Genomic DNA, 9,731 nt, shown 5'->3' with positions numbered 1-9,731 from the left:
CCCAGAACTTGCATTTATTGATTGATTGAGAGGTAGGAAGGGAAATTCCTACGAAAGTACGCTAGAGGAGACTAGTCATGAAATCGACTACTTTGAAATGTTCAAACGATCTCTTTGGGAAGCATTTAGGATCACATAACATTGGATAAGAAATAATCCACTCCATTCTATTACTATGCGTCACACATTTATTTATTACACTTATTTAATATATATATATATATATATATATATATATATATATATATATTAAATCTCAACCATCTATTTTTAATCTAATGGTTGATAACCATTCTCATATAAGATAGTCATTCTCATAGTATACATATATATATATATATATATATATATATATATATATATATATATATATATATATATATATATATATATATATAATTGAACCTTGAGTTGTTCATAAGCCTCCATTGTGTTTATATGTTATACTTTAGAAAAATTTCCTATTTCTAATTAGATATCCAAAACAATTATGGTTAAATTTTACAAATTCTACGTTGAAACAAGATTAAAACCCATAATTTATTGGGCTAAATTAAAAAAAAAAAAATAGATTGTTAATTTTGCCAAATGGTTAAAAATATTAAAAGAAAAAAATAGGTGTGTATTCAGTGGATCCTCAACATGTTATGGATCATTTTCATCAATTCATATATGTTGCAGGAGTCCACATTTCTCGTCGTTCATTCCTTCACATGACTTGGCTTTGTTGTATTTGGATTATGTTGAATGAAAGGAACCATCGGTTGTTTTCTAATACGGTTACATCAACTGTGCAACTGATGGAAAAGGTAAAAATCACTACTCTTTCATGGTTGAAAGCTAAAAATGTATGTTTTCCCTTTGGTTACCATATGTGGTGGCAACAACCCCTTCCTTGTTTGGGGATTGGCTGACCGTTGTTCCGTTCTTTTTTGATTTTTATGAATTGGATGGTGTAATTTTCTTCTGCTTCTTAATGCACTCCTTGTGCTAGGGAGCAGAATTTTTTGTTAATATATTTCATTTTGGTTTGTTCAATATTTTCTAATACGGTTGTTTTCTATAAAATATCTTTCTCTTATATATGTGAAAATCTGTTAAATAGTTAAATTGCGGTAGTTCTTGATTTTATTTGCTTATTTATGCGAAAACAAATTTTTATGTACATATATAAAAAAGTTGATATGATAAAATTTTGAAAACTCATGACTATTTTCAAAATATCAAAATTAATGTAATGTTTCTATTAAATAAATTTTTATTTTATATGCAAAACACCGTTCAATGTTTGCACTGTAACATCCCGATTTTTTTTAGTTTATTGTTTTTTTAATTATTTAGAATTTATTTGTTTATTTGATGGGTTTGAATTGATTAGTTAGTTGATCTTTATTAAAAATTGAAGAGTCAAGGGTACTTCTGACATTTAGGAGAGAAGGGTATTTTGTGAAGTTATTAGAAATAAGAGTTTTGAGGAATTAAGATAATAGAAGTGTATGAGTAAAGGAGGTTTTAGTTAAGTAATTGTGTAGTGTTATCTTTATGAAGGATGAAAAGAGACTAAGGTCATTTACTACTGTGTGAGCCAAACCCAAAACAAGTTGATATAAATAAGTGGTAGTCTTTGTGAATTAGGTTTAGAAAATCACTTGCAAACTTTTTGAGATAAAGACAAGAGGTGAAGAAAAGGGGATCTGTAGAGAAAGAATAGGAGAGGGAGACCCAAGCTAGAGGGAGGCTAATTTTGCATATTTAAGTGGTACGGGGGTAGATTATTTTCACCATATGAGATTTACGAACAATTGGGTAGTTATGGGTGGCATAATTTTCCCTACTTTCATGAATCTTGTGATGAATTTGTATTAATTTCGTGCTCTAATTGTTGTTGGGCTATTCACCGTATTTTTTATTCTAATTCTTCTTGTATTGAATATTGGTTGATTAATGATAATAGTTAAATTTGTTTTTAAAAAAAAATTAAATAAACACTCATTGTAAAAAGGATGAATTATGTTGCATAAACTAAAATTAATTTTTATCACTTATTTATAATACAAATTCCTGTTTTTATTTTATTTTATCTCTCACCTCTTTTTACCAATTTCATTTATTTTTTGGTAGTATTATTACTCTCTCTTTCTTGAAGCATGTGAACATATCATCCATTTTTCTTATCATTTTTTTTCTCTCTCTCTCTCTCTCTCTTTCTATAAAAGTAAAAGAAAGAACACATTCTTCCTCCATCTAAGACAAAACCAGCGGCCACCCTTCTATCATTCGCAATAGTCGCCATTACCACCGTTAAACTTATATATTTGTCTTCTATAAGTTGATACTAGGTATATAACCCGTGCGTTGCACGGGTTTCATTATAATTTTTTATAAATTTATTGAAAATAAAAATTTTGGTAGCTCTATTGAATCATTTTTATTTTAAAAGATGACCATTAAAATATTTTTAAATTTTTGTCATCGTCCCAAATAATAGTGCAAATAAAAAATATACACACAATTTTTGCACACATGAATATGGTAGTATCAATAGCACTATGATAAAAACACTAAAAGAATGAGTGGAATTGTCAAATGTGTGGGAATGAGTAGAAAATGAATGTGGGGCATAAGTGGTACTTATGAAGGGTGAGATTGAATATGAAAAGAATTGCACTAATTTTTAAACTTTGTAGGTTATATTTGGAGAAATGTTAAGGATTAAATTCAATTATGATGGTGTAATATATAAATACTCCCTCCGTTTCAAAATGAGTGTCGCTTTAGCCCAAAAAAATTGTTTTAAAATGAATGTGACTTTCAGTTTCCAATGCAATAATAACTTTTTCTTTTCAATTGTACCCTCCAATTAATACTCTGCACACTACTTCCAAAATATTACTTTTAAAACTAACCAATAGTTAGTAAGGATAATTTGGTAAAATAATCATTCTCTTTCTTTTAATCATTGCATTTCTTAATATGTGTGTAAACACCTAAAACGACACTCATTTTGAAACGGAGGGAGTATTTGTGGAGTATATTGATATTCTTTAAGGTTCGTTCCTTTTCAATGAGAGTTCAATTAAAAAAAATTATGCTCATGCTTTTATGTGTTGTTAGTAGTTTTCATAATTTAAAGAGAAAGGACTGAAAATAATTGTGTTGTGGATTCATAATAGTAGTTCTATATTTTAGCTTCTTTTAAAATGTTTGCTATATTTATTTGTTTTTATTCTATCTGATTTTGTCTCCGCCTAAACGATGTTTCATATAGTCAAAAAAAAAAAAAGTTTCAAATTAATCAGATTCAGGGTCGTCTCAACCAATATTAAGGCCTAAAACAAACTCTAATAATGAGTCTTTTTAAAATTAATATTTTTATATTTTTTATGTAATTTGTATTTTTCATGTTTATGAGATGCAAAATTGTTTATAATAAGAATTAAGTATGATAGATAAAAAAAATTATCAAAATTGTTTAAATCAATAGATAATAAAGATAAACCAATAGATAAGTGTGAGAAAGATAGTCCCCAAACGTTAAAAAAAGAGTGTGAATCACAAAGAAACTATAAACATTGATCTTAGAAAATCTAAACTTATCGCAAATGAACACATACATTCTAACGCTAAAAATTAATATTTCAAACAATCTCTATAGATTTATTTTGCTATGTAGAGAAACAAAATCAAGAATATATAGCAAAAATACACCTTAAGAATAAATAAGACATATGAGAAATGTCTCTCACATAAAAAAAAAAAAATCGACACTATTATTAGTCACACATTTTTTTTTCTAATTGCAACGCATACAACCTATGAAAAATAAAATTCTAAAAAAATGGCATCAGACTATGAATATATTGTGATATTTAGATAAGATCTTCACCAGAAAAAAAAAAGATAAGATCTTCACCTATCAACCTCTTTTTCGGGAATATATCAACCAAATTATTCCTTCTTAAAAAAAATATGCACCGTAAATGTATATCCAAGCACAAAAATAAAATAAAAGTAAGGAAAAAGGAGGATTACCTCGCTCTAGAAAAGGAGAATCACCATGGAGGTAGAGGCAAGCAATCATGCATATATAGTGTTAAAATTTATTATAAAAAATAAAACGTTCGTTGTTTTAGTTTCCAATCTTCTGAATGAAATTTATTCCAATCTGATAAATGAAATTTATTACAGTAGCCTAATATCATTTTTAAAGTTTTTATTATAATGTTAGGATTGAATTTTTCATATTTTTCTTTTCTAAGACTTTTCATGTTCTCTTGATTAGTGCATAGAAACAAAAAAAAAACTGTTTTTTTTCATGTGAATAAGAAAATAGAATTTCATGGGGTTTAATTATAGTATTCTCAATATTGTTTTAGAAAACCATGTTTTATAGTAAAACTTAAATTAGAGTATGCACCTTTTGGTCTTGAACTTTACATCTATGGTATAAGCTTATTAGATAAGTTCGCCAAAAAATGGTGCAAGATTAGTGTTAGTTATGTGAACAACCTTATGTTAAAATGCTTTTTCACCTGAATTATTTTTTGCATTAATACATGGCAACTTTCTACGGAACTAATAACAATAGAATAAGAAATAGTGAATAGTTTTAATTCACACATAGGGATGGGAATAGGCCAGGCCGGCCTACAGGGGCCTAAGGCCTAGCCTACGACAGGCCAGGCCAGACCAGGCTTTTTTCTTAAATAGAGAAGGCCTAAGCTTTTTTTAAAGCCTATTTAGCTTAAAAGGCCAGGCCACAGGCCTCTCAAAAAGCCTCTTAAGCCTATTAGGCCGGCCTATTTAAGTAATATGAATAATATTATTTATTATTATATTATATTTTATACTTTGAATTAAAATATAAATTTGTAAACTTTTTTAATAATTTAAGCTTTATTAGCATACATTAATTTTTTGCATATATAAATGTATTATTATAAACTAGAATAGAAATATGATACAATATATAGTCGAATTCCCTAAAACCTCGTGTTGATTATCAAAAGAGAGTTTAATCTAATTGAACTATTAGTCGCTAGTTCATTTTAACTTAAATCACATTGCTTATTTAAAGATATTCATAAGATATAGGCTTTTAAACAGGCTAGCAGGCCGTATCAGGCTTTCAGAAGGCCAGACTCAGGCCTAAAAAGTAGGCCTATGACAGGCCGCAGGCCAGGCTTAGGCTTTAAAAAAATATGGCAGGCCAGGCTTAGGCCTTGCAAAGCCTAGCTCGGCCTAGCCTATTCCCATCCCTACACAACATTATGATTTAGTTTCCCTAAAAAAAAAATTATGATTTAGTAGAGGATTAATGAGATATATCAAAGGGTGCAAAGTTATAAGTGATGTGAGAAGATTTTTTAAGAATGACAATTTAATTAGTATTAGAGAATGAGAAGCATTCCAAGATGTACCACATCATTACAACTTTTGCGCAAGAATTATTCAAGTTTAGAATTTAAATATATATAGAAGATAGATAGATTGATATAAATAGTGAACAAAATGAACTATAATTTAAGATATAATGAACTTTGTAAATTGTAGTGTAAAGTAGAAAAATAATTAACTTATTAATTAACCAATAAAAAAATGCAAAAGAAACTTCTCTATCTTAATTTGAGTTTGGCAATAAAATAAAAAGGGTTATAGAATATAGGAAGCTATTTCTAAAATAAAAAAATAAAAAAAGTAGGAAGTTTCATATAATGAGTACTTGTTCGATAGACGATAACCTCATAACCACCAAGATATTCTCACACACCTAATCCAATGTGAAACTTTGTCGATTCAAAAACTTATAATCAAATATGATTCAATCTTTCATTGATAAAATATGTGATTCTAATCTAAAAAGTTTAGAAATAAGAAATTTATGATTATAAATTATCTATGTGATATAATTAAAATGAGGAATAGAAAGAAAGACTCAAAATTTCACTACTACAAAATACCCCCTTTAATAGCACTCATTTTAGCGTTTAATAGCGCTTGTGAAGTGCTAAGAAAGCCCCAGCTATTAAAGGTTAGAATCCTATAATAGCGCTTTTTAAGCGCTATTAAATAGCAACGTTTCAATAGCGCTTTCAAAAAAGCGCTAATAAAGCCTCATTTTTGTGCTATTTTTAACTGTTGTTTCTTAGCGTTTTACGGAAAGCGCTATTACATAGCAACGTTTTCAATAGCGCTTTCAGAAAAGCGCTAATATAGCCTTATTTTTGTGCTATTTTTAACTGATGTTTCTTAGCGTTTTACATGAAGCGCTAATAAAAGTCCCTATTTTTATTTTAATTATTTAAATGAAATCTACAGCCAAAAGCATTATAATAAAATGCTGATCAGACAATACAACAAGATACTGATTAGAAACACTAGTAATCCATTAATCCATTTGATAGAAATAAACACCAGTAATTTGTTGATCATAAACTTAATTACAAATGTCATAAATATTAATTAATCTTAAATGACATCTAATATACACTTGCATAAAAATGGAAAGTTCGTGCACAATACATATACATGAAAAGCAGCCACAACCACAAAAAAAACACCAAACATTGAGAGGACTCGTGACAAGCGATCCAAATTACTCAATAGATCTACCTCGAGCATATTCTCCTGTGTCGTATGGAATGAAAAATTAATCAAGTATCATTCTATTTCTAGCATAGGCAACTGTTTAAAATAACTCAAAGGATACTAAAGTGCATATAGAATCCACTTAAAATCAAAAGAATCTCAGTTGACAAACAATACAATACAATACAATACATCCAGACATTATGTAATTCATTGTTTGTCTATTAACCTGTCAAACTATCCAGTTCCAATACAAAAATTCCAACAACCTAATCTTGTGAAATCTAACTTAATTTTTAACATCCAAGCATAACAACTATTTCAAATTACATTAAAAACGAAAATGATGAAAAATAAAAAGAAACTCACTTATATAGTTGGCCATGAAGGAACAAGGAACAAGTATATAAAATCAAAGAGACATAAGGCCATTAGGCCTAGTGGTGATAAATTTCAAAGAATTCGGGGTGATGTTTTATAGTAATATAGGCAGCTAGCACATGTGTTTTATCTAACATAGAAAAATAGCAAGTCCCACATCGAAAGGTTATCTAACATTGTGAGGTAAGTAATTCTATAAATACGGATAACACATTCTGCCTTTAACACACCTGTCCACTACCAAGTGTACTGCAGTACATTAAATTGGTGGGCCAGATAAATTAGTCTAAATTTCTACATTGTTTGTTGGTGATTGTACGGTTCTCTGGTACTCACTTTTCAGTGAAATTCATGTGTGAATTATCACGTACCAATATGAAAACGAAATGCGATTCGGTTAGAAAGAGAATTAAGAATGTATACCTTTAAAAATACATTCACCAAAAGCGCGGTAGGGTGGGATAAGTCGAACATCAACCAGTGAACCGATTCAAGGTGATCTTTTTTGTGACTAATTTGCTGCTCTGTAAATGATGAAACAATACACATTATTCCCCTATAACCACAAGTAACATACACTCAAATCTGGGACAAAAAGAAGAATGCAAATGGAAAAATATATAAGCTTGAGTATCAATCAATGGTAAAAACATGAAAGCACACAAATGAAATGCATTCCTGAAAACCGGTATCTAGTGCCACATTTCAGTGTTATTAAACTTATTAGAAATAATTCAAGCACTGCACAAGTGCTTATGTCCGTAGATACACTTAAATAAGTCAATAAAATCAGGTCAGGTCCTGAATAATATAAGTTAAGCAGCACATTGTCGAGTCGAGTCGAGCCGAGCTAAACCAAGTTCAACTCAACTCGACTCATTGCTACAACTTTCCTAGGTTAATATACACCTTTATGTTAGTATCTGAATGTTAGTTATGGTCAACTGATATTATCGTATACTACATGGTGCTTGTCAAATATTACACTATGTAGTAGTATCATATATATTAGCAGATACTATGATAAATTGCAAAGAAATGTGAGCATTATAATGAAGATTCGAAATCAAAGAAATGCAATAAAAATCAAAGAGATATAGCATGGAAGTATACCTCAGACTTTTCAATAATCAAAGGATTTAAATCAGTAGTCTGTCACCTAGCTGTGAAAGGGGCCAACATATCATGTTCAGATTTAGGCATTTAAGCAATAACAGAACTCGACATGTCAAAATTTCAAATATAGGAATTAATCAGTGTCATGAACTTGAAAAATAAACATTGTGTCAGAAACAGCCACATTTTCAACTGAGATCACATGTGATCACATTCAATCAAATCATTTTATTTTCAAATATTTACCCTTGTTGACATGTTCGGTGTCCATGTTTGTGTTCGTACTTCATATACTAAAACTAATCCCCAATTTGAAACTCTACAACAAGCAATCAAATAAGGAAGATGAAATTGGTGAATCAATTGGCTTACCTCTTCCAAAAGGCGCAACATCTCTCCGTTCTCGACGTCTCCGATGACTCCTTCCAACGCAACGACGACCGTTTCGAACTCTTCAAAACCTTATCAGTTTTTGTAAACAGCATCATCACTTTTGGAAAACCCTGCGGAATTCAGAAGATGTGTATCTCTTCTACTCAATCTCACGTCGATGATAAGTTTTGTACCTATTCGGTTAATACATGGTTCATGTTGTTGGGCCCCACCTCAAGGAATTGGATCTCAGGCTCTTTTCCAATGATGCTTATTGCTTTGAACCTCCCACTAATCTCTCCGCTTGCATCAATCTAGTCTCCCTCAGGCATAGAGTGAGTCAGATCTGAAAGTGACTGGGTTTGAAGAGGAAAGTGGAAGAGAGCTGAGTTAGAGACATCAAAAGAGTGAAGAGAAGAAGATAGAATTGTTGAACGTGTTTGGAGAATCGATTGGTTGTTGTTTTGTTTGAGAAGAGAGAAGAAGAGATTAGCGATTTCTGATGTGGGAAGAAGAGAGTTGTATGGAGCTTGAGGGAGAGAAGTGAAGACAGGCAACATGTGTGTCTCTGTTATTTATTTATTATTATTATTATTATTATTATTATTATTATTATTATTATTATTATTATTATTATTATTATTATTATTATTATTATTATTATTTCAGAATAATGGCCTACAAGCCTTTGTTAAAGCGCTAACAAAGGGTAGTTGATCAATAGCGTTTTCAAGAAAGCGCTAACTAAGGGATTCACAATAATAGCGTTTTCTAAGAAGCGCTATGCAACCCTCTTTTGTGACAGCCTATAATAGCACTCGACACCGAACGCTATTGTAGGTCCGTGTTTTTCATTTTTAATAGCATTTTTCAGAAAACGCTATTAAAGTGGTGCTATTAAAGGTCAAAATTGTAGTAGTGTTTATGCATTTTATTCCTCAGATTGTAGAAAGGAGAAAGTAAACTCAATATGTGGAGAAAGTAAACTCAAACATATTGCCAATCTTCAATACACTAAACAAAACTGAATAAAGACCTAACATGTGATTCTCCTTATAGACAACATAACATATATACATAATGAAATTCATATGGAGCATGTTGGAACAGTTTGAGTTAGAATTCTTAGAGCCTCTGCATTCTAAATGGGCTATAAAAGCATAATAACCAAGCAATTAATTAAAAGAGTAAAATAGAGTAGTGTTTTATAGTGGTTATGTAGCTAAAAAGACACCAATAGAATGAGAATAAATGAGAAGTTAGTGGCAAAGTAT

The 9,731-nt window shown here is 30.0% G+C and overlaps 1 long non-coding RNA gene across 1 annotated transcript; it reads right to left on the bottom strand.

Annotated features, from left to right (window-relative positions):
- Positions 1–6,550: 6,550 nt before the first annotated feature.
- On the bottom strand, positions 6,551–9,000 carry LOC146904481 (uncharacterized). The gene is made up of 4 exons (XR_015020323.1): positions 8,458–9,000; positions 8,083–8,132; positions 7,393–7,493; positions 6,551–6,627 (listed from the first exon to the last, which is right to left on the bottom strand). It is a non-coding gene; the product is annotated as an uncharacterized LOC146904481 (long non-coding RNA).
- Positions 9,001–9,731: the final 731 nt, after the last annotated feature.

The sequence above is a fragment of the Medicago sativa genome, chromosome 7 (genome assembly GCF_051527215.1).
Source record: "Medicago sativa cultivar Bolivia chromosome 7, Bolivia_mono, whole genome shotgun sequence".
NCBI classification, from domain to species: domain Eukaryota; kingdom Viridiplantae; phylum Streptophyta; class Magnoliopsida; order Fabales; family Fabaceae; genus Medicago; species Medicago sativa.
Note: the sequence above shows the minus strand (reverse complement) of the source record. Positions and strands in the feature narration are given on the sequence as shown.